The sequence below is a fragment of the Anser brachyrhynchus genome (genome assembly GCF_964034855.1).
Source record: "Anser brachyrhynchus genome assembly, chromosome: 10".
Taxonomy (NCBI): domain Eukaryota; kingdom Metazoa; phylum Chordata; class Aves; order Anseriformes; family Anatidae; genus Anser; species Anser brachyrhynchus.
In genome coordinates this window covers 11,777,930-11,797,243 of record NC_137705.1, presented here as the reverse complement: position 1 = coordinate 11,797,243, position 19,314 = coordinate 11,777,930, and the positions used below count along the sequence as shown (strand labels likewise).

General features: G+C 43.8%; 1 protein-coding gene and 1 long non-coding RNA gene across 8 annotated transcripts in view; one reads left to right on the top strand and one right to left on the bottom strand.

Annotated features, from left to right (window-relative positions):
• Window positions 1-19,314, top strand: part of MGLL (monoglyceride lipase) — a 100,822-nt gene that overhangs the window by 58,069 nt on the left and 23,439 nt on the right. The gene's annotated exons all lie outside the window — the stretch shown is intronic.
• Window positions 1-19,314, bottom strand: part of LOC308200402 — a 57,829-nt gene that overhangs the window by 19,941 nt on the left and 18,574 nt on the right. Inside the window, exon 4 of one of the 4 annotated variants that reach the window (XR_013955597.1) lies at window positions 5-16,406. The exons of 2 other annotated variants lie outside the window; for them this stretch is intronic. This is a non-coding gene — a long non-coding RNA (uncharacterized lncRNA). Of the gene's footprint in view, window positions 1-4; window positions 16,407-19,314 lie in introns of those variants that run through there. One more of the 4 variants, XR_013955598.1, reaches the window with a different exon arrangement.

The following is a 19,314-nucleotide window of genomic DNA, read 5'->3' as shown; positions in this document are numbered from 1 at the left end:
AGTAGCCTTGAACAGTATTTGATTTACAGCAGCTCAGGACTTTACCGACACAAATGCCATTAAAGCTACTCAGCAGTGAGAGAAAAGTCAATAAAATATTTACACATCACCGTAAATGAGAAAAGGGTTGAAGCTTTGTAAAGATCTGCATGTTTAATCTATAAGATAGTGACCCCATTACTCAGACTTTTCCTCAACTTTGCCATTGACATTACTGCTGATGCTCTTTTAACCTCTATGTAAGGAACTATTTCTCTTTCACCTGCCTCCTGGGGTGTGAGGAGGGAATGTCCACAGTGGAAGTAGGACTAGGTGCCATTTTTGCTGGATTCGTGCTTGTTGTTGTCCTAAATAGTCCAGGGGGAGAGAATGAAATGACAGCACAGCTTTCATACACCAGTACAACTAGGCAGCTGCACCCCTGGGACATGAACAGGCATGGAAACGTCACAGAGGTTTATTCGGACACACCTCGACAGCCCTGCAGAAACACCAGAGCTGGCTGCAGACACCTGGGCAATGCTGTGACATGTAGACTTACTATCCCTGCCTCTTCTGCCTTGAGGATCTCTGCTCTGCTCCATTCCATAATATAGATACTCTGGGTGTCAACAGACCTCCTGAGGGACATCAACTGGTACATACCGGGAACATATCTGAACCAAGTGTCATCCTCTTTTGGTAGCATCCTCTCACACCTGACCCTTGCAGCTTCATGACTGCCTTGTGCTAGGAAATCTTCGCTTTGTTTTTATTCTTGCAGACTGCTGCCTCCCAGCAAGAATCACTCTAGACATTAGTAAAATGGATCAATGTGGTTAATAATGGCAGTGGACAAAAAATAAGGCCAAATTTTGAGCTGACAGGTGAAATGGGATGAATCTCAGTGCAATTCTGATCTCCTTCTGGCAGATCTTCCACTGACATTGCAAAGTATACCACAGTGCAATGGAAAGTGTACTGCAGTGTACTTCGCTGAAACTGAGACTGAAGGCTGCCCCTAGATCTCCTCAAAGGCAGGGATGCTGAGTTTGAACTAGAAGATCCTGAAAGCTGTAGAATTTAGAGCACGTGAGACATTGCACCATTTAGTCTGTGAGAGGAAAGGCAAAGCCTTACCAAACCCAAGTAACCAAAGCTTCCCCTTGCTTCTGCTCTCATGACTCCTTTTCACTCACAGCACTGGTTATACAGAAATTAACCCGATATTTTCCTTGACAAAGAGAAAATCCAGCCCTGAGAACAGCTCGCAATGACAATAAATAAAAACCACAATGAAGTGCGTTTAGCATTTTCCAAACAGTTGCCCACGTGCCATATACACAGCTGGCTTTACAAAGACAGTCGACCTGTGCAAAAGTATCATTGCTGACTGCAGGAGCATGTTTCTCCTTATGCAGGCACAAAATTTGTAAGTGGGGGCTCATTCACTTCGATCTACTTCCTTGTGATTTAGACACAAGGTAGTGGGAGCGTGCAGCAAAACCAGCAGAAATTGTCCCCATTCCGCTTTCGTTATCTATATGGAACAAAGTTCATGAGAAAGGCGATGGGACAAACCACATGTCGCCCACCCTGCAGCTGCTGTTAGTAGACCACAGGCACCGTATACAGAAAGTTAGTGAACTCCAGGACACACAAGCAATGTGTTCAAATGCCAGAGCCCAGCGCTGCAGGCCTGTGGTTTCTCACTGTGCATGTTGAGCAGGCCTTAGTTCCTCATTCTTTTAAAACCTGATAATGGTTTTAAGAAGTAGAGTTAAAATAGCAATATTTGAAGCAATGAACCTAGAAGCAGTGATAAAGCATTGTATTTGTCGCATGGATTTGATACAGAGAATGACTTTTCTGTAGATGGAAGAAGGCTTTGGAAGTGAAGGCCCCGACAGGTGTTTATTGTGCAGTTATTTCCTCTCTTTTTCCTTGAATTTCTTTTTGTCTAGAGAAGCATAGACATGTTGTGTTTGTGTTTTCCCTATAGATGGATGTTGCTGAATTGATCAGTTTACTTCAATTAACACATTTCTGGTTGCTCAGGCCACTTTAAAAGTTCATCCTCCCTGTCAGGCCTACAGTACCCTTTGTACATTCAGTTTGGTTTTCTTCATCAGTGAAGGGGAGAAGCAAAGAGGAACCTGAAAGCAGAACACTGGACACGCAATTGTGTTACACAAAGAGCTAATCTAAATGAGACTAGATTCACTAAGCTACAAAGACAATTAACATATTTTAGGCTCTGTAAAATAATCTTCGCACCTAAAGTGCGGAGCAGTGAGGACAGACCTTGTCTGGCAGAATTCAGGTTATAGCCCGAGTAGACACCAGCAAGAGCTGAAGGGCATACTCGTCTCCCTTGCCAAACCTGCCCAGGCTAACAGAGTTTTATAGCTTTCCCTATTCCAAATCACCTCACCAGTGTGTTCCCTGTTTTGTGTCCCATCCTTTGGATATCTTTGGGTAATATTAATTATTCAATTGCATTAGCAAAATAATTGCTTTCTCTTCCTTATGTCTTACAGTACATCTTATGAGTTTGGCATAGACTTCCTGACCTGGATGTTTATTCTTGTTCTGGAATACTCATGGATACATTTCCCATTTCAGGCATGAAATTATTAATGCAGTTCCACAGTGTGGCTAGCATGATTTCCCAGATGAGTTGGGAAGTTGCTAGGGCTCTAGTATGTGTGACTTGACTGATTTATATGGTGTCTAACCTTCAGTCAAAAGAAGGAAAAATAATTTCCATTTATACTGCTGATTCTGTAAGAGTTTATACATGAGCTCTAAATCTTGCTGAAGGCTGCTTTGTGCTGTTTCATGTTATGTGAGGCTGCAGCAAAAAAAGCTGGCACTTCTCAGTATAACAGTGTTCACCCAAATTTTGTGCCTTCCTACTGACACTGAAGAGGTAGCACTGGCCAGCTCTCTCAGTGTCTCAGGATATATTATTTGTGCTTTCGCTCTTTCAGGTATTTCATAGTAACCTCAAGACTGCCGTATCTCATAGCTATGTATTAGAAACTTTCCAGTGTGGTGGTGAAAATTTAATTCCAGAAGACCTTTACACCTAACATTATTAAATTGCTTTGTTTTATATCAATCTCATGGAAGAGGAACATTTTTTTTTTCTTTGTAAAGCCACATTTGGTTCTGTGGTCTCTCATGTTTTTAATAGTCAGGTAACAGTTTCCCATGATTTCTGAGCATACTCAGAGTGCAGCTTCATGAAGGCAGAGTTAATGCTGCCAGGATGACCTTGCTATGTATGTCTGTAAGCTTTAGCTTTGTTGAAATGAAATTTCACTTTTCAATTTCCTTCCTATATTACTATTATTTTATTATGTCAACATTCTGATGACAGAAAAAGAGACAAACATATTAGGTTATTGGCAATCAATTTAGGAAAGCCCTCTTAGAAGGAATACTCGTGGGAGATTCATCAAACTGGAGTGATATTGTAATTCTTCATTAAGCTGCAGACAGATTGCAGCTCCTTTAGCTATAATGCAGTATTTTTAGGGAACTGTAAAGCTGAGAGCCAAGGAAAATGAGAATAAAAGATAGAAAATGTGGCTTTGTTTTCTCATACTAAGCATTTCCAGTTGGTAAAGCACATAATGTTCCAACTATCCTCATCTCACTTCTTATAACATCTCATTTGCTGAGATCTTATTTTCTATGGTTTCATTACGTAGCCTGAGCCCAGAACAACCACAGTTTCACCTTCAAAAGTACGTCAGTTACAAAAGCATTTCCAAGATCCAGGGGCCACAAAAATGTATTAGCTTATCTCTTAGACTTTTTAACGATAGTGGCACAAGCTGTTTTTTTCACTCAGACATGCTGGAGCTACTTATGGGTAATGTGGCCGTCTGAAGAGAAGATGAGGAATGTGAATTACTTTGCCCTAACCAGTCAGTAGTTCCAAGACCTCGCACTTGTTTGAGGACAGTCCATCAAAACACCTTCTCTCTCCAGACAGAGTCAAACCTCTATCTGTCCCTGTGCATGGAGAACCCTGACTCTCTAACAGTCTTTGAAGCTGTTGAATTTCTAACTCATAAGTTACGTGTGACATCAGATCAAAGCAAAGGGAAAGGCTGCAGCTTTAACAGCTGATTCATATTCCTTGGATGTTTCTAACTGAAGTTCAGCTTTGCTTTTTAGTCCCACTGCTACTTTGTGTGTGGCGAGCATTTCTGATAGGTTAGCAGGTCCCTCTCAGACACCTACTGCTGCTTGTGCCCCCCGTTAATTTCCTATGTTTTCTCTATTTAACAAAGCACTTACTTTTAAAAAGTAGAAAATAGCTGGAGGTTTTTAAATGCTTCAAATATTGGTTGTTGTTTTTTTTCAAGTGATTGCTGTGTTGTTCTTGCAACCATTAAAAGACCATTTTGTTGATGAGAACAGAAGGCTTTTATTTATTCATAGGACTGGGAAGGATTGATCTACACAGGAAGGTTAAAAAGAACTAAACACAGACAAACTGGGAGGGGGGAAATGACTAAGAAGAATGTCAGAATTAATAAGAACATTAATAAGAATTAGGATAGAACCATGAGTGAGAAGAAGAGATCATGCACACCAGAGCGAGGGAATGCCCCTGGAGAGCAGCGCTCCCCGACGCTGTGATCAGGCAGGCTTTGGGGGGATCTTCAGGGATGGAGTCAGGAAAGCCCTGGCAAGCTCTATGTGGGGCTGGCTGTGCACAGAGCAGCACAACTGCTCCTTGGTGAAGATGAGCAAGGCTGGGTGTGGGCCCAGTTATCCAAAGCAATCTGTTCTCTTTCTGCTTCCTCTCATTGAGCCTACCTCACCAGAGCAGAAAAAGCGTAACTGCTTTTCTGCAGAGATGTAGGAAAGAGTGGCACACATCGTTTGTATCTCCTTTGACAGGAGGTTTAGAATGGGTTGCGGGCATTTACTTTTTTTCAGAGAAGGTCTCCCAGCCTTCAGCATGATATTCGAACGTTGCTGGGAAATAAAATCTTCCATAGGCACTACTGGAAATAACCGTAGGTCTGGAAACATTAGCACTTGCAGGAGTACAAAATGACTGTTCTCCCCATGAATCCTGATCCCATTTGTGCTCCCCACAGCAGGAAGACCCTCGCCAAAGAATTGGGATTTACTTGCACTGCCAAGTTACTCTACCAGAGGTATAGCAGCAGCAGTGCTCTGAGCAGCTGGGCTGCTACTGATGTGCCCATCCTTAGACAGATGCTCCTTGGCTAGGAAAAAGAATATAGCTCCAGCTGTATAACTATATTGTTACAACCTCTTTTGAGCTTTTTCTGAATTCACAAAAGTTGTTCACCTAGGAGGAATTCACAGAGCTGTCCAGCTCCATGTGTAAACACGGGGGTTCTTACATTCTGCCCTAGGCAGAGCTCCTGCTGTAGGCTAACATGGCTGGGAGGAAATGAGCTCTGCAGTTCTGCAAAGCCAGAGTGTTTCCCACAGAGAAGTGTCACAGAGGGGTAAAAGCTGTTGTTAGAGTTCACAGGCTGGGGTGGTGATTGCAAGGGTAGGAGGAGAGCACAGCTGCCAGGGTGAGTTCCCCTCCCTTCCTGTGTATTTCTTCTGCATAAAGCCGCACTCTTCACAAATCTTGAAAGCTTTTTCTTTTAATATTTTTACTAATGGTCCCAAACTGAAGATTCCTAGCGCGTCCTTGTTTGTCAGATAAGGACCGCTGCAGGGACATCTGCTGCTGATAGCTCCTTAAAATTGCAAGGAAAGAAGTAAGAACCAAATTCTTCAGACCTTCACATTAAATTTTGCAAGTACATTCCCTATGGGGAAATTAGCCCTTTTGTTCTTCAAATTATCTCTACTTGTCCATCTTTCAGTATTTTATGATCATTCGTTTGGACTGGAGAGAGAGCTGCTAAGGGGTGATTAATCTGTCCTGCCATGATACAAGTGTATGGACATAAATCTTTGTGCTTATAGCCCCAAAAACAGCCAGACCAAAAGCTCATGACAGAGCAAAACTAACGGGAATATAAGAGAACTCTTAAATGATTCTTTGACCCTTGATCCACCTTAAGTGTCACATAGACCCTGCTGGACCTCATCTGTTCTCCCCTTTTAACCCAGGGGATGATTGAGTCATAAACACTGCTGTGATGTGAAAAGCAGGCAGTGATGTCTGCTGTGTCGCACGTGGGCAGAGACAGAAACTCAGGGGATATACCAGGGAAGAGCCACGCCAGCCTGCCCCACCACTCAGCTTTTCTCTTTCAAACATCCGTCCTCTGTAAGTTAACAGGAGGCTCTAAAGGATGGCTGTTTGGCTCAGCTGGCACAGCACAGCCAGCGCCATTTCATTCCTGTTTTGACTCTCGATTCGGTACAGACCCAAGCCAGACTAGCTCTCCCTAGCCTTCTCTTCTCAGATGTTGAAGGAAGGTAGCAGCAGGCTTATCTGCCCCCCAGGGCAGCAGTGAGGAATGCTTAGCATGCACAGGGCACACAGGAGGTAAAACCACAGGGCTCAATACGGGGTGAGAGTTCAGATACTGCAGTACACCACGTAATTCCTTAGGCAGTGAGAAAGCTCGGTAAGAACCTGGAGCAAAGTCCTCCTACAAAACAAGCAGCTAATGAGTAAACTTATTCCTGCCTTCCTTTTCTAACTCTGTTTTAGCTGTGGGGATGCTCATGTGAAGTGGATAACTGACCTCCATAGAGGGGTTACCACGTGCACTTCACCCAACACAGATGTACTAGAAAGCTGCCAAACAAAAAGCAAGATTAACTCGAGATGAACAGGGAGGACAGTCTGCCTGCCACCAGTGAGCTCCAGCCAAAGTGAAACCAGCCGCTCCTCACCTCCAGCTCTTCTGGCAATTGACCACTGCTCTTGTAGCCCTGCATCTCAAAGCAGCAGTGACAGCTTGTCAAGGTCATTCAGTCTGAGCCTCTTTGAAATTAAAGGCAAAATGATTCATGTTGCTAAAAGGTCCAACTTTCTCCATGCCCTTGAACGCACTCTTTCAAAGGGATAGTGTATTTTCTCTTGCTTTCTCCCAGACTGCTGCATGGAGGTGGGCTCTGTTGGTGGCTGTGAGAGTCCCAGAGGAAAAAGTGCTCTGTATACACCTCTTACAGTACAGGAATGCAGAAATTGTACCAGAATACATGTTAGCCCAGCCTCCTGAGGTGTAACAGGCAATTATAAACACTTTGAGATGTTTTTTATTGAACAGAAGTGCCACACTACTATTATTTTTAAGTAGCTTGTTACAGACATCTGCAGCCCAGTCTTGCTCTGGCGAAGCCATCTCAGGAGCAATCCTGTCACTTCAGCGCTAGCCCTTCGTTCACACTGGGATCATACGGTCCCACATCTCTGCCTGCACCACATGGCATCTTTCAGGGCAGTGAGCAGTGTTTCTATTTGAGGAGAGCAACTATACATCAGCAAGAAAACACTAGGTGAATCATGAAAGCAAATACCTACAGTGTCTCGCGCTCTAGAGAAGGCCAGAGGCTGAGACTTGGAAATGGAAGCGCGGCTTTTGTTTGTCTTGTGAAGGCAGATGAAACAACATTGTCAACCCAGGAAGCAGCTAGACCACAGCAAACTAAAAATGAAGAGACAATGAGGCTGTGCGTGGCTAGTGTGTCGGGCAGTGCACACATTAGCCACAGTGAAATGCTTTGCTTAAAACATTTGGGTTTGGGGAGAGGCAGGGGGTATGCAGAGATGTTTCACCTCCACTCCACTCTGGGGGTGAGACTTTCTGTGTTTCATGGACTTCCTGAGAGTAATGTGGGAGCCATGCTGATGTAAAAGTAGGGAAAACATGATTCTGATTCTGTCTTTTAGTCAAGGAGGTTGGGAAATTGTGAGGACTGGATGCACCTTTAGCACAGACACAAGTGAGAGAGTTGAGCACCTGAAATTAGATGTGCAGTGTCATCTAATGTATGCTCTGAAAACATGCCAAACCAAACCTGGGTGGCTCAAACCAATCTATTTGTTTATCTGACCATTTTTTTTAAAGTCAGATGTAATTGTGATTTTAAACACTGACATAAAGCAGGCAGACAATTTCCATGTGATAGCTTAGAGCTGGGTGCAGGCATTATTTGGGCTGGGAGAAAGGCAATGCAGATAAAACTTCCTCATTGCCCCTGTATGTGCACATCACTAGCTGATCACGTTGGATTGCAGTAAATATTACAAAAGAGTGGGTATGGCTTTCTGTCTTCCCCCAGTTACTCTGCTACTTCCAACCGCCCAGCCATTTCCTCACTGCTGTAGATCCACCCTGTAACGACAGATTACCGAATAAACAACAACATCGCATCCAGTTGAGCAGGATCCTTGGCTCGGTTCCTGGCTGAGCCGAGTTTGCTCTTGATGCAGCTGAGGTGAACAGGGGGAGGTGTGGATCTGAGCTCCGAGCCTGCCCGGACCTGGAACACCCTGTGCTCCAGCCTTGCCCCGTCCAGCTTCAAGCACGAGCTGTTCTTCCCTCACACAGCCAGGTGATGAGAAGGAGGTGAGGCAGAGCCAGCTCCCCTGGCCTTGCAGCGAGCCCATGGTATGAGGGAATCCCTTTTGGGACACAGTGGGATCTGAGGAGCTGGCTTTACACTCTGAAAGAAGCAGGCCACGCGGTCTGCCCCAGTTCTCCTAATTACTCCCTGCTTACTAATGAGCAGAGGGAGCAATGTCAGTAGGTCATTCCCTGAGATAGTACATCTTCTCCGCAGCTGCTTCTTGAACAAAGCCTCGCTGTTGGCCTTCACACAAGGAGGCGTGAGGCTGTAACAACGGGCCCTAGTGCGAGGGGAAACAGTGATAGAGGGAACAGAATGCTCCCTTTTTACCACAACAGCTTTGAGTGTGGAGCTGTCGGCACTGGCCACCTTCCAGGCCCTGCTCCTCAACCTGCCACTGTTAACTGCTAACAGGCAGGCTGCGTGATGGAGGAAAGACGCGTCATTCATTCAGGAAAGTTAAAAGGCTTCCTTCCTCCTCCGAGGGTTAAGTCCTTCTGGCTTGCCTTCTGTGCTTACCCTCCATGGTAAAGAGGAGTGGACCCTTAAATTTGTGTGGAGTGCAGATAATGCTGGAACCGAGCGAGAGGAGTTTTAGACAAGTGGTCCTCATACTCAGGAATACCACATCGTTTATTCAGACACATGGCTCGCTGTGGGCAATAAGGGAAACTGAAGAGGAAATAGCCTTGACTGAATTAGCTCATTTTGTTTTTCAACCTGTTGCCTCTCTTCTGCAGTCTCAAAGATCTGTGCAATTGTCATCTGTACTCAGTCTTTACATATATAAATCCATCCTCCCAATAAGGGTCAAATTCTGTTTTCACATCTGCTCAGGGAGCTTCAGGATAACTCTGTCACCATGCCAGAACGCAGGTTCAGGCATGTAACTTGTAACGACATTTCCTATTAGTGAAGGAAAGTTGACAACCTCTTGTAATGCTTTCAGCAGCTTACTTGCCCTCCCATAACCAGCTTCGCTAGCTGTACGAGTACGTCTGTGTGCAAGATGGTTGAGGGTGAAAGGAGAAGGAACAGATGTTTGTTAAAGAGCTTAAGCTGAGAGAACAGATCATTTCTTGTTATGAGCTATGTCTGCTATCTGGAGCTATTGGACAGACATCAGACGTGCTTCAGAATTTATTCCAGGGATCATTTCATTTACTGACTTCTATGGCAGGACATTAGTTCATATCAGCAAGAACACTGGCCTCAAGAAGCTATTTGGAATAATCTATGTCTTACAGAGGAAAAAATAATAAATAGATGTTGCATAAACCCTCAGTGGAACTTTCTCATTAAAGATGTGGATGATGGGCTAGAAAGCACTTCCAGCAAGTGTACAGGGATACCAAGTTGTAGAAAGCAAGCATATGCTGGAAGGCTGCTATTTACAGGGACCTTGACAGGCTGAAGAAATGAACTGGCAGGAACCTCGTGGAGTTTCAACAAAGGCACTTGTGAGGTCCTGCATCTGGGGTGGAATAACCCCATGCAGCAGGAAAGGTTGGGCACTGAATGAATAGAAAGCAGCTTCGCAGAAAAGGACTTGGAGATCCTTGCAGACAAGTTGAACATGGGTCAACAGTGTGACCCTGTAGTGAAGAAGGCCACCGCACACTGGGCTGTATTGGAAAGATTAAAGCCAGCAACTCGAGAGAAGTGATTATTCTCTTTCAATGAACATTTCTGGGACCACATCTGAAGCGCTGGGTCCAATTTGCTCCCCAGTACAAGGAAAACATTAACATACTGGAGCAAGGCCAGTGGAAGGCTGTCAAAACAATTAGGGTACTGGAGAACAAGACGTACAAGGAGAGGCTGATAAAAATGGGTTTATTTGGCTTTAGAAAAGAAGGCCATGAGGAGATCTTATTGCTCTCTACGAGTACCCAGTGTGAGGGCATGGAGACAACAGAACCAGACTCTTCTTGGAGGTGCATGGTGATAGGATGAGGGAACTGACACAAGTCGCAGCTTGAGAAATTCCAACTAGATAGAAGGAAAAATGTTTTCACCGTGAGGGCAGTCAAATGCTGGAGCAGGACCCAGAGAAGTGCAGCAATCCCTAGCCTTGGAGATATTTAAAGTTCAAGTGGACAAGGCCCTGAACAACCTGATCTAATGGGAAGCACTTTCAGTAGGGCCTTGAACTTGACAGTCTCGGTCCTCAGTAAGTCTATGACTTTATGAGCTAAAGAACATCCTAACTGATAACATTTGGGATGCTTCTTCCGAAGTTACAGCACAGGAGCTTTTGGAAAGGGGGGAGAAATGGTGAATTTAAAAACACACTTTGACAGTGTCTACAGTTAGGAACAGCTTTATCTTCAGGGAGCTGCTTCTTGATGCCTTTTCACAATGAGTAAAAGGAAGCATGTGTTTATTTTCACCTTTATAGGGACATTTTTTTTCCATAGCAACAGCATTTCATTTACGTGACTAACTTTTCTATTGTTTGTCAGATGTATCTAATTTGGAGGAGGTTGTTTCAGAAGCTAATTACTGATGATTCCTCACCTATAAATGTATTCTCACACAGATGTGGAGTTTGTTATCCTATTGAGTTACAAATGGCTGTTCTAAGTTACTGAACACCATTGGAAAAGTACAGAAGAAAATGTATTTTGTGTATATAACTCCTGGTGGATTAAAACATAGTCTGACTTCCTTCAGTCCCTGTTTAGACAGATGACGGCACTCAAGGGAGCACAGTCCATCTCAGACTGGTGTCTAGTTCAGTGCTAACCTGTAGGAACAGGCTTATTAGGGAGTGTAGTACTCAGAGAAAGCTCTTATTTGCACTGAACAAAGGTGAGGGACGGGTGGCTTTACAAAGAGAAGTAAAAAGTATTACCAGTCAATGAATGGTCTATAGCTGCCATTTCATCTTAATGGTCTATAGCTGCATTTTCATCTTAATTACATCCTGATTGTACCCTACCTATTTTGCAAATGACTGAATAACAGGGTATAAACAAGTGAGGTAACAGTCCCCTGCACCTTCTCAGACTTCAGTGGATGTCCCTCAGCGGTCTGTGCTCTTAGATCAGGGTAGAGAGCTGGGGCAAAAGATACTTGCCAAGATAAAGATGCAGGAGCAGCTGGTACACCGCTTTGCATACCATGTAGTTCTAGTGTTTGTTGTTTGCTGGTTTATTTGCTCACTCATAAAGTGTAGTGTGTTGTTATAAAGCTCATAGGCCTGTGTCAAATGGGTGGATTTTCTCCGTAACTAAACAGCAGTGTTGATTTTCCTGGGAGTAGCTTTATTTGTTACAGACAAATAGATTTGTTATGAGCCCTTTTAACCGACTGTTCTCACAAGTTCTAAAATTGATATTTTTCTCTTTTTAAAAAGATACGAAAAACTTTTTAAAAAAACAAAATGTTCTCTACGAGTGACTGCAAACAAGACATTGAATATTGCAGCATCAAGCCCCAGAAGCAAAATAGACAAAGAATGAAGGGAAATTCCATCCTTTTTTGATTCACATCTTCAGATTCTTCCCTTTTTAATTAGTCTGAGTGTTGCAGAGAAACATATTTTGTTACAGTGTTTGGTGCTTTCAGTGAATCATGTTCCTCCTATTGCACATCCATTTTGAATGTGAAACAGAAAAAAACATTTCTTTGTTTATTAAAACATGCTCTTATTAGGAGCACAGACAGGAAGACACTCCCTGGATCACTCAGTGTTTTGTTCCTGCAGATAGCATCCCCACGTCTTTCTCACATATGGTCAAAGCTCGGGTTTTAACCAAGTTTGGTTGTTAGCAAACCCTGCTCCAACTGAGCAGGCTGCTCCAGGCTCTTGGACCTATGACTCGCAGAAATGCACTTCTCGCTTTTTGTCTCAGTGTCTTTCTGCCCACTTTATGGCTATGTATTTCAGCGCCAATATTTTTCTCTCCTCTCCATCTGTTGATTACCCACAGCATGTTTGTTAAGAGCACATCTCTTGCGGTCTCACACCTTATCTGCAGGGCCTGGCATTGCATTAGCATTAACTCATGTCTCTCCCTGCTGTACTACATAACCCTTGGACTTTTCCTGGTTCTGCCTTTTCTTTCTTCTCTGGGGCATTGGGGAGACCTTGTACGTGCCAGATGCCCTCAGCATCACCTCTTGCTCTGGCAGGGATAGTCCCAGTTCAGCACTGCAGCTTCTTTTTAATTTCAAAATGCCTATAATTTAAAGCCACATTCCTAATGTGATTCTTACATGGTTTGGAGGGAGTTATTTCTTGATTGCTTGAGCTCTATGTCTCTACACACAGAGTACACACTTGCACTCTCTGAAGGCTGTAGCTAAATGTCACTAACTTCACTGGGGCCAAGACCTGACTCATGAGTTTTAAGGTTGTTTTTGCTATTTTAGTGAGAAGCTAATACATCTTGAGCTATTATTTCAGAGAATAAAATATTGTTTTAGCTGACAAAGAGATGTACAGGGAATTGTGACAAACATGGTTGGTGATTCAGGAAAACTATTTCAGAATTAAAAAAAAATAATCATCATAATCAAAAGCCTCTGGCAGTGTTACCCTCTTTGTTTCTTAGTCCATTAGCAAAGCGGAATAGAACATCTGGTTAGCCTCTGGTTCACTTTCCAACCCAGATGAGATTTTCCAGCACCACAGTAACATTCCTTTCAGCCTTGAGCATTTTCATTATAAAAACAAAACGAGTATTGCAAAAGATCTCACAAAACCTATGGCCATCTGGAAATAGTCTTATCTGAAGGTGTGTGCACCCACTGTGAAGTCTTCTGTGCAGGCTGGCGGTCAGGGAGCCGGTTACAGTGGAGGTGTTTTGGTTTTGTAATGCACCAATCTGTTCACCAAGACATCAAATGAGAACAAGTCCAACCCATTTCTGTAAGCAACAGCCTGTCCTCGGATGGTAACATGTCTTGGTCTGTGCCAGCTGTGGCCAAATTCCTTTTAGTGACCTGAATAGAAAAGCTTTTCTGCTCAGCGTTCCGTTGATTTCGCATAGCTTTAGTTCTGGTCTCTGGGTAAGAGGAAATAATTGTACATCAGATAGATACATGCTGGTTGAGTAGTTTGGTAGTTACACATCCTTTGGCTGAATTTGTGTTCAGGATTGGACCTGGAAACTTGACCACTTCACAAACAAAGCAGAAAAGTTGCTTAGTACCAAGTAAGCCTATTCTGTACTCCACCCTCCTTCAGTATTGCCCCATGAGCGGGAATAATCTGTCTTAAGTCTCACAAGGTGAGATTTCTTTGTGCATCAAAACTGAGAGCCTGTCTTGTGGCACTCAAGGGTTAATCTCTCCAAAGGTACTGTCTGCAGACTTGGTTCATGGGGAAAGCTGTTATACCCACAGCATCCCTAATGCTGAGATTTATTCAAGGCTTGGCAGTATTCTCCAATTTGAGAATACTTGTTCAGCTTAAAAAAAAAAAAGAAAAAAAAAAGCTGAATTGTAGACGGTACAAAGAACAATGCTCCCAACCCAAAGCCCTTAAAACTGGCATTCTCCACACCACATTTATTTTCCGTTTCTGAATTTATCAAAGGCAAAACTTGCTGGGAGACCCTGGTAATTTATCTCAAGCTAAGGAGTCTGCAGCCTGGTAGTGCCGAGCTTATGCTCAGTTCAGCAACAGCTGGGTGAAGGGAGAGGAAGCCGGGGCTTTTCTGAACTGAGTCCTTCTGATCCTACTTGCTATTTTGACTCACTGACTGGTTGAAAAGTACCTTGCATAGCCCACAAGCAGCATACAGGTTCCCAGTCTTCAGCAGCTCAACATTTGCACTGGTGGGTAGGTGACTGAAGTGCAGGCTGCCAGCTAGTATTCATTGTCTGCTGTCAGCCGAGCGTGGTTTGAAATGAGCATCAGAGCACAGAAAGCAATAACCTGCCTGTTTGATCCTGACCTGCTTGGTAAATACATAGGTAGTGAGAATTTCAGAGTTTCAGGGAGGAGAGTTACAGAGGAAAGGGTATTGGCTGCCAAAAAGCAGCTGAAACAATCACACTGAAATCAGCCCGTACCAAGAAAGGACAGCAGTTTTGCTGCAAGATGAATTCAGTAGCATTATTTTCTGCCAAGCCACTTTCCCCATGTGCCAGCTCACCACCAGCTGGCACCCCTGGGACTGTCCTGGCACACCAGGCAGGGCTGTCCCACCTGGGCACGGCCCCTGGCAGACCTGCTTAATCAGAGGGGTTTTTCTTAATTGTGTGAATGGGAAAAGTGGGTTACAGTTAAGTCTGGTAGGGTATGGGTCAGCTCTAGCTCTGTGTGGATGTATGCTGTTAAAAAAAAAGAAAAATCCACCAACAAAGGCTGTCCTTATTTCAAATAATCCACCTGCTGCTCACATGGTATAATCACTGAGCTTATGCAAAGTGGGTACAAAAAACTGCCAGTGCTGGAAGAGTACTATTTCCTTCATGCCTTGTCAGAAACGGGGACAAATCCAGCCTAATGAGGGTGGCACTGCCTGGCCATGAAACTGCGGCTGTGTGGCAGTGCGAAGGAGTGAAGCAAAAAGCAAAAACCTCCCTAATGCTGCGGAACTGACATTGTTCCAAGCCCCCTTCAGCCAGGCCTACTGTGGGGAGAACAGGTCCTGAACACAAGAATTTGGGAGCTCTGGTTTGCAAAAAACCTTCTGGCAGATGAATTGGTGTAGCACCTTGCTGGTATCTTCAAACACAATTTCCAGTTTTAAGAGGCATTATTGTTATTATTCCATTTGCCAGTTGCTGAAAAAAAAATATATAACGAACTATCTATGCCAAGATTGCTTTGGACTAAGAAATGCTGTACTCCAGTGCCAAGAATCTCACAGACTAAACAGAACCCACCGGGAGCCCTTGTTCTGTATGGGAACTCGTGTTTATTTTAACATGTAAATAAATTGGGTGAAAAATGGCTCTTTTACATTCTTTTTTTTTGTTGTTGTTATTGATGTGGGTTCCCAGTGGGTGGTCTGTATGGAGGGCAACCTTTTGAAGACAGCTTGAAAGGAAGCCGTGCCTGTCCCCCAAGACATCAGTCAGCAGCACGGAGGGAGTTACTGCATGTTCCAGCTTTCATCTCTTTTTCTTCTCGATGCTTAATCTAGTGTTAGCAGGGAAGAATTAGGACTGTCTTCCCTGAGATGAATTGATTTGATTGTTTTCTCAAGCATAAAAATATTCGAGGCACACGTATGGGTTGTCAATGTGAGTAGCAGGCTGATGCGCCCGCAGCGTGCTGGGCAGGGCTCCCCGCTCAGGGATCAAGAGGTGGGTCATTAACTTGCAGCTCTATTTGGAGGGGAACAATCAGGAGGGCTGTGCAAACTCTCAGGCAGGGCAAATGAAACCGTCTTTAAGCAAATAGAAGAGCAAGAAATGAATGGCCTTTGTTAAGGAAAAAATGGAAATGTTTCCTAGTTAAACAAGCTGTCATTTAGGACTTAATAGCATGTGCGTGTTGGAGAGCCACCCCACATGCCAGCAGTGCTCTGGAATAAATGGGCAGGGAAGGGGAAGGGGAGCGTGCAGTTCCACCGCAGCACTGGCTTTTTCATTGAAAACCCTGACGTTTTGAATTGGTTCCCCAGCTGTTTTAAAGCATCTTAAAGCTGGAAATAGGATCAGAAAGTAAAGAAAAGTGGACTTTCAGCTTTCTTGTCGTCTGGAAATAAAGTTTGCACCCGTTATTGGATTTTACGGTGCTAAAGCAAAAGAATAAATAAATAAATAAATAGGTAAATAAATGTTTTAAAAAATAATTTAAAATAGCAGAAAGATTTTCCTTGGATGCTACAAAGGTGGTTCCTCCTTGTCCAGTGAGTGTGGAACTCTGGCTACCATTAGTGTATCTTGAGTCATATGTGAAGAGCAGAACAGAGGCCCTACAACAAAGACCAGTGGCAGAGCGATCAAATGAAGCAGTGAGAGCCTAGATTAGCTCCAGCAAAGTCCATAGATTTTCTTCTGCAATAACTGCAAGCTGATGCTGGTTTTATGTCACCCCAGAATAAGTCTCTGAGGACCAACTCTGTTGTTAAATAGTCACCCCTTCTATACATCCGTAAATGATCTGCTCCTCAGGAAAGAGAGAGAAAACTCAGTGCAACACTACAAGAATAACAGTTACAAATTATTATAGGGCTGTAAGTAAAACCACTAATTTCCTGGTTATAAAAAGCATATGGTATGCCTCACTAATCGTATGTCTTATATTTGTATTGGGATTTTCGTCCCATGGGAAAAGAGATAAGATAGGACTCACCCATCACCAAAAGAAACTCTTTTGCAATGGAACTCAACAGCTGCTCAACCATCCATGACAGCTTTGTGCAGCACTTTCAAATCATGGGTCCCAGCCGCTTGGTCGAGAAGGACATTCACTTCACCTCTCTTTTGCTTTAGTGTTCTTGCGGGCTAGCTTGGGAGGTGGCATCGCAGAAGGGGCTAAAGAATAAAGTAGGATCTTGTTGTGTATGTGCTTTGTGAAAAAGAAAATGGGCTCTGTATTCCTCTTCCCTGGGCCCTACCTCCCCCAGCAGCAGCTTACTGTATTTGTGGCAGGAGTGACGAAGCTGCCTGAGTCCTGGCTGTGCAGGAGCTGGCTGCGGTGTGAGCAGGCTTTCAGCCCGTCTCACCTCCCTTTGTTACTGGACATCCCGGGAGATGCTTGTATCTCCAGTCTGGCCACACTGACTTATTATTTTGTAACACAAACACTCAGATGCCTTTTTTCAGCATGTTTTCATGAGCAGCATGATGTTCCAGGAAGACTTTTAAGAAAGTGCAATTCAGAGCCAAACTCTGCAACAGCATAAGAAATGGGCAAGTCTTCGAAAGCTGAAAGAACCGTGCCTGTATCCATTAGAGATGAATTGGCTCTTAACATTGGCAGAAACAGTTTGCCTTGTTGGACAGAATTAATGACTGCTCTGATATGTTCCAGGTCATTTTGTTTGTCATCTTTAGAGTACAGAAAAGATTTGAAATGGCTTCAGCAAGATGACTAGTTCTCTACTCCCCAGCAATAAGGCACAAATAATTTTAGTATAGAAAATTGCCTGTTTCTTTTTTTTTTTCCTAACCAAGACAACAAACAATATAACTCTGTGTGTGCACTATTCTAAAAATATCTCGGCTCTGCAAATGTGTCTCTGATGTGGGAGGAGAAGGCTTTCAGTTTGCTGCACTCTTTGTGTGAGGCAAGTGAATAAAAAGTATCCAGCAAATGCTGAAAGAAAAATGATTTTCCTAATCTTGAGAAGGAAAAGGGAAGATGCTGCACTTGCCTATTTAGGGCAAGACTCCCCTTTGATAAGAGAGCAGCAGAATCCATCTGTAATTCTCAGGTAAACGTTCAACACATAAAACACCAAGGGTGTAGAGATACTGCTGGGTACCATAACTAATGGTTTTATAATGTGGCTATTGTCACGGGAAACCCAGTGTATTCACTGCATCTATGCAGGTCATACAAAAGAAGGGATGCTGAGGGCTGCCAAGACAGAGTAGAGTGGATGAAAGTTACTAACGATAAGCATGTGTCGAGATATATTTCAGATCCTTGAGATAAAGGTGGAACCAGTGGTTAGGGTGAGCCCTCTCCTCTTACTCCCTAATGCTTCCCATCTGATGCAGATGTAGCCCTCCTGGAAAAGTCTTAGACAGTAGGCTTGTGGCAAACACTGACAGTCTGAAGCTCGTCAATTCTGCAGAGCAGGCTTACTTTGCAGTGCGCCCCAGGGTCCTGGCTCCTGGTGGTCCAGATCACAGGCTGAGCTGGAGCCCTCCACAGCTCCCTTCCAGTCTAACCTTTTTCTTCTTGGGGAAACCAGGGCTGTCGAAGAGAATAAGGTGGTGCACAGCTAAAGCTTGGTCAGACCGACACTGAAAAGCTCACCTCCAAAGGTTTACCTACAAAATGCACTGCAGCACAGCAGCTGACATGTGGCAACTTGAGCAGAGGCATGGTAGCATGGCATGTCCTGGCCCAGCTTACGGTGCTTCTTGGCTGGCTCAGGTGTGTCTGTCCTGCCTCTCACATCTGCACGCAAAATGAAGAGTATGGATGTATGAAAGGCAGACACCACTGAGTGCCCTCCGTGCATCAGACTTTGGTTGGGAAATTGAAAAAGGTCGCATGGGGGGAGCAGAACCAGCGCCCTTGCTGTGACAAGGGTGTTCTCAGGGCAAGGAAGCTGCTTTGTTGAGTAGGAATCTTTTTGATGGAATCGGAGGTGCTTCCTGTGTGTATTTGTTCTGCGAGTGGAACATTTGCTTTACATGTTCCTGACAATAAAGGAACAGTCTGTTGACTTTTCCAGATGTTGATTGTCCTGCTTTGAAGCTTCTTCCTGTTGCTTTAGTTGTTTGTGTGTTTGAACGGCGGATTAGATGTAGTGCTTGTTAAACAAATAATTAAACATTGGGAGCTTTGAAATCCAGCATGTCTAATTAATGAGCTTTGCTCACTTGATGAAAAAGATGTGTACTTGATTCATTACAAAACAAGTATAGTTTGTTCAGTAGTGAACTGTTCTGACAATTTGAAGTGTTTACTAGTTCATTAATATTTTTTTCATTAAACCTTGAAAAAACACCCAAGCAGAAAATCAAGGCTTCATACAACATTTGCTATGCACACCCATTATTAGTGTCGTCTTGTGTATTGTATCACCCACATTCTACATCTATGTGCTTTCTCCTATCTCCTCCTCTGCAAAAATGTGCTGCCTTACAATCTGGGATTAGAGTTATTTATTACGTTAAGATCTTGGAGTATCTTGGACCAAG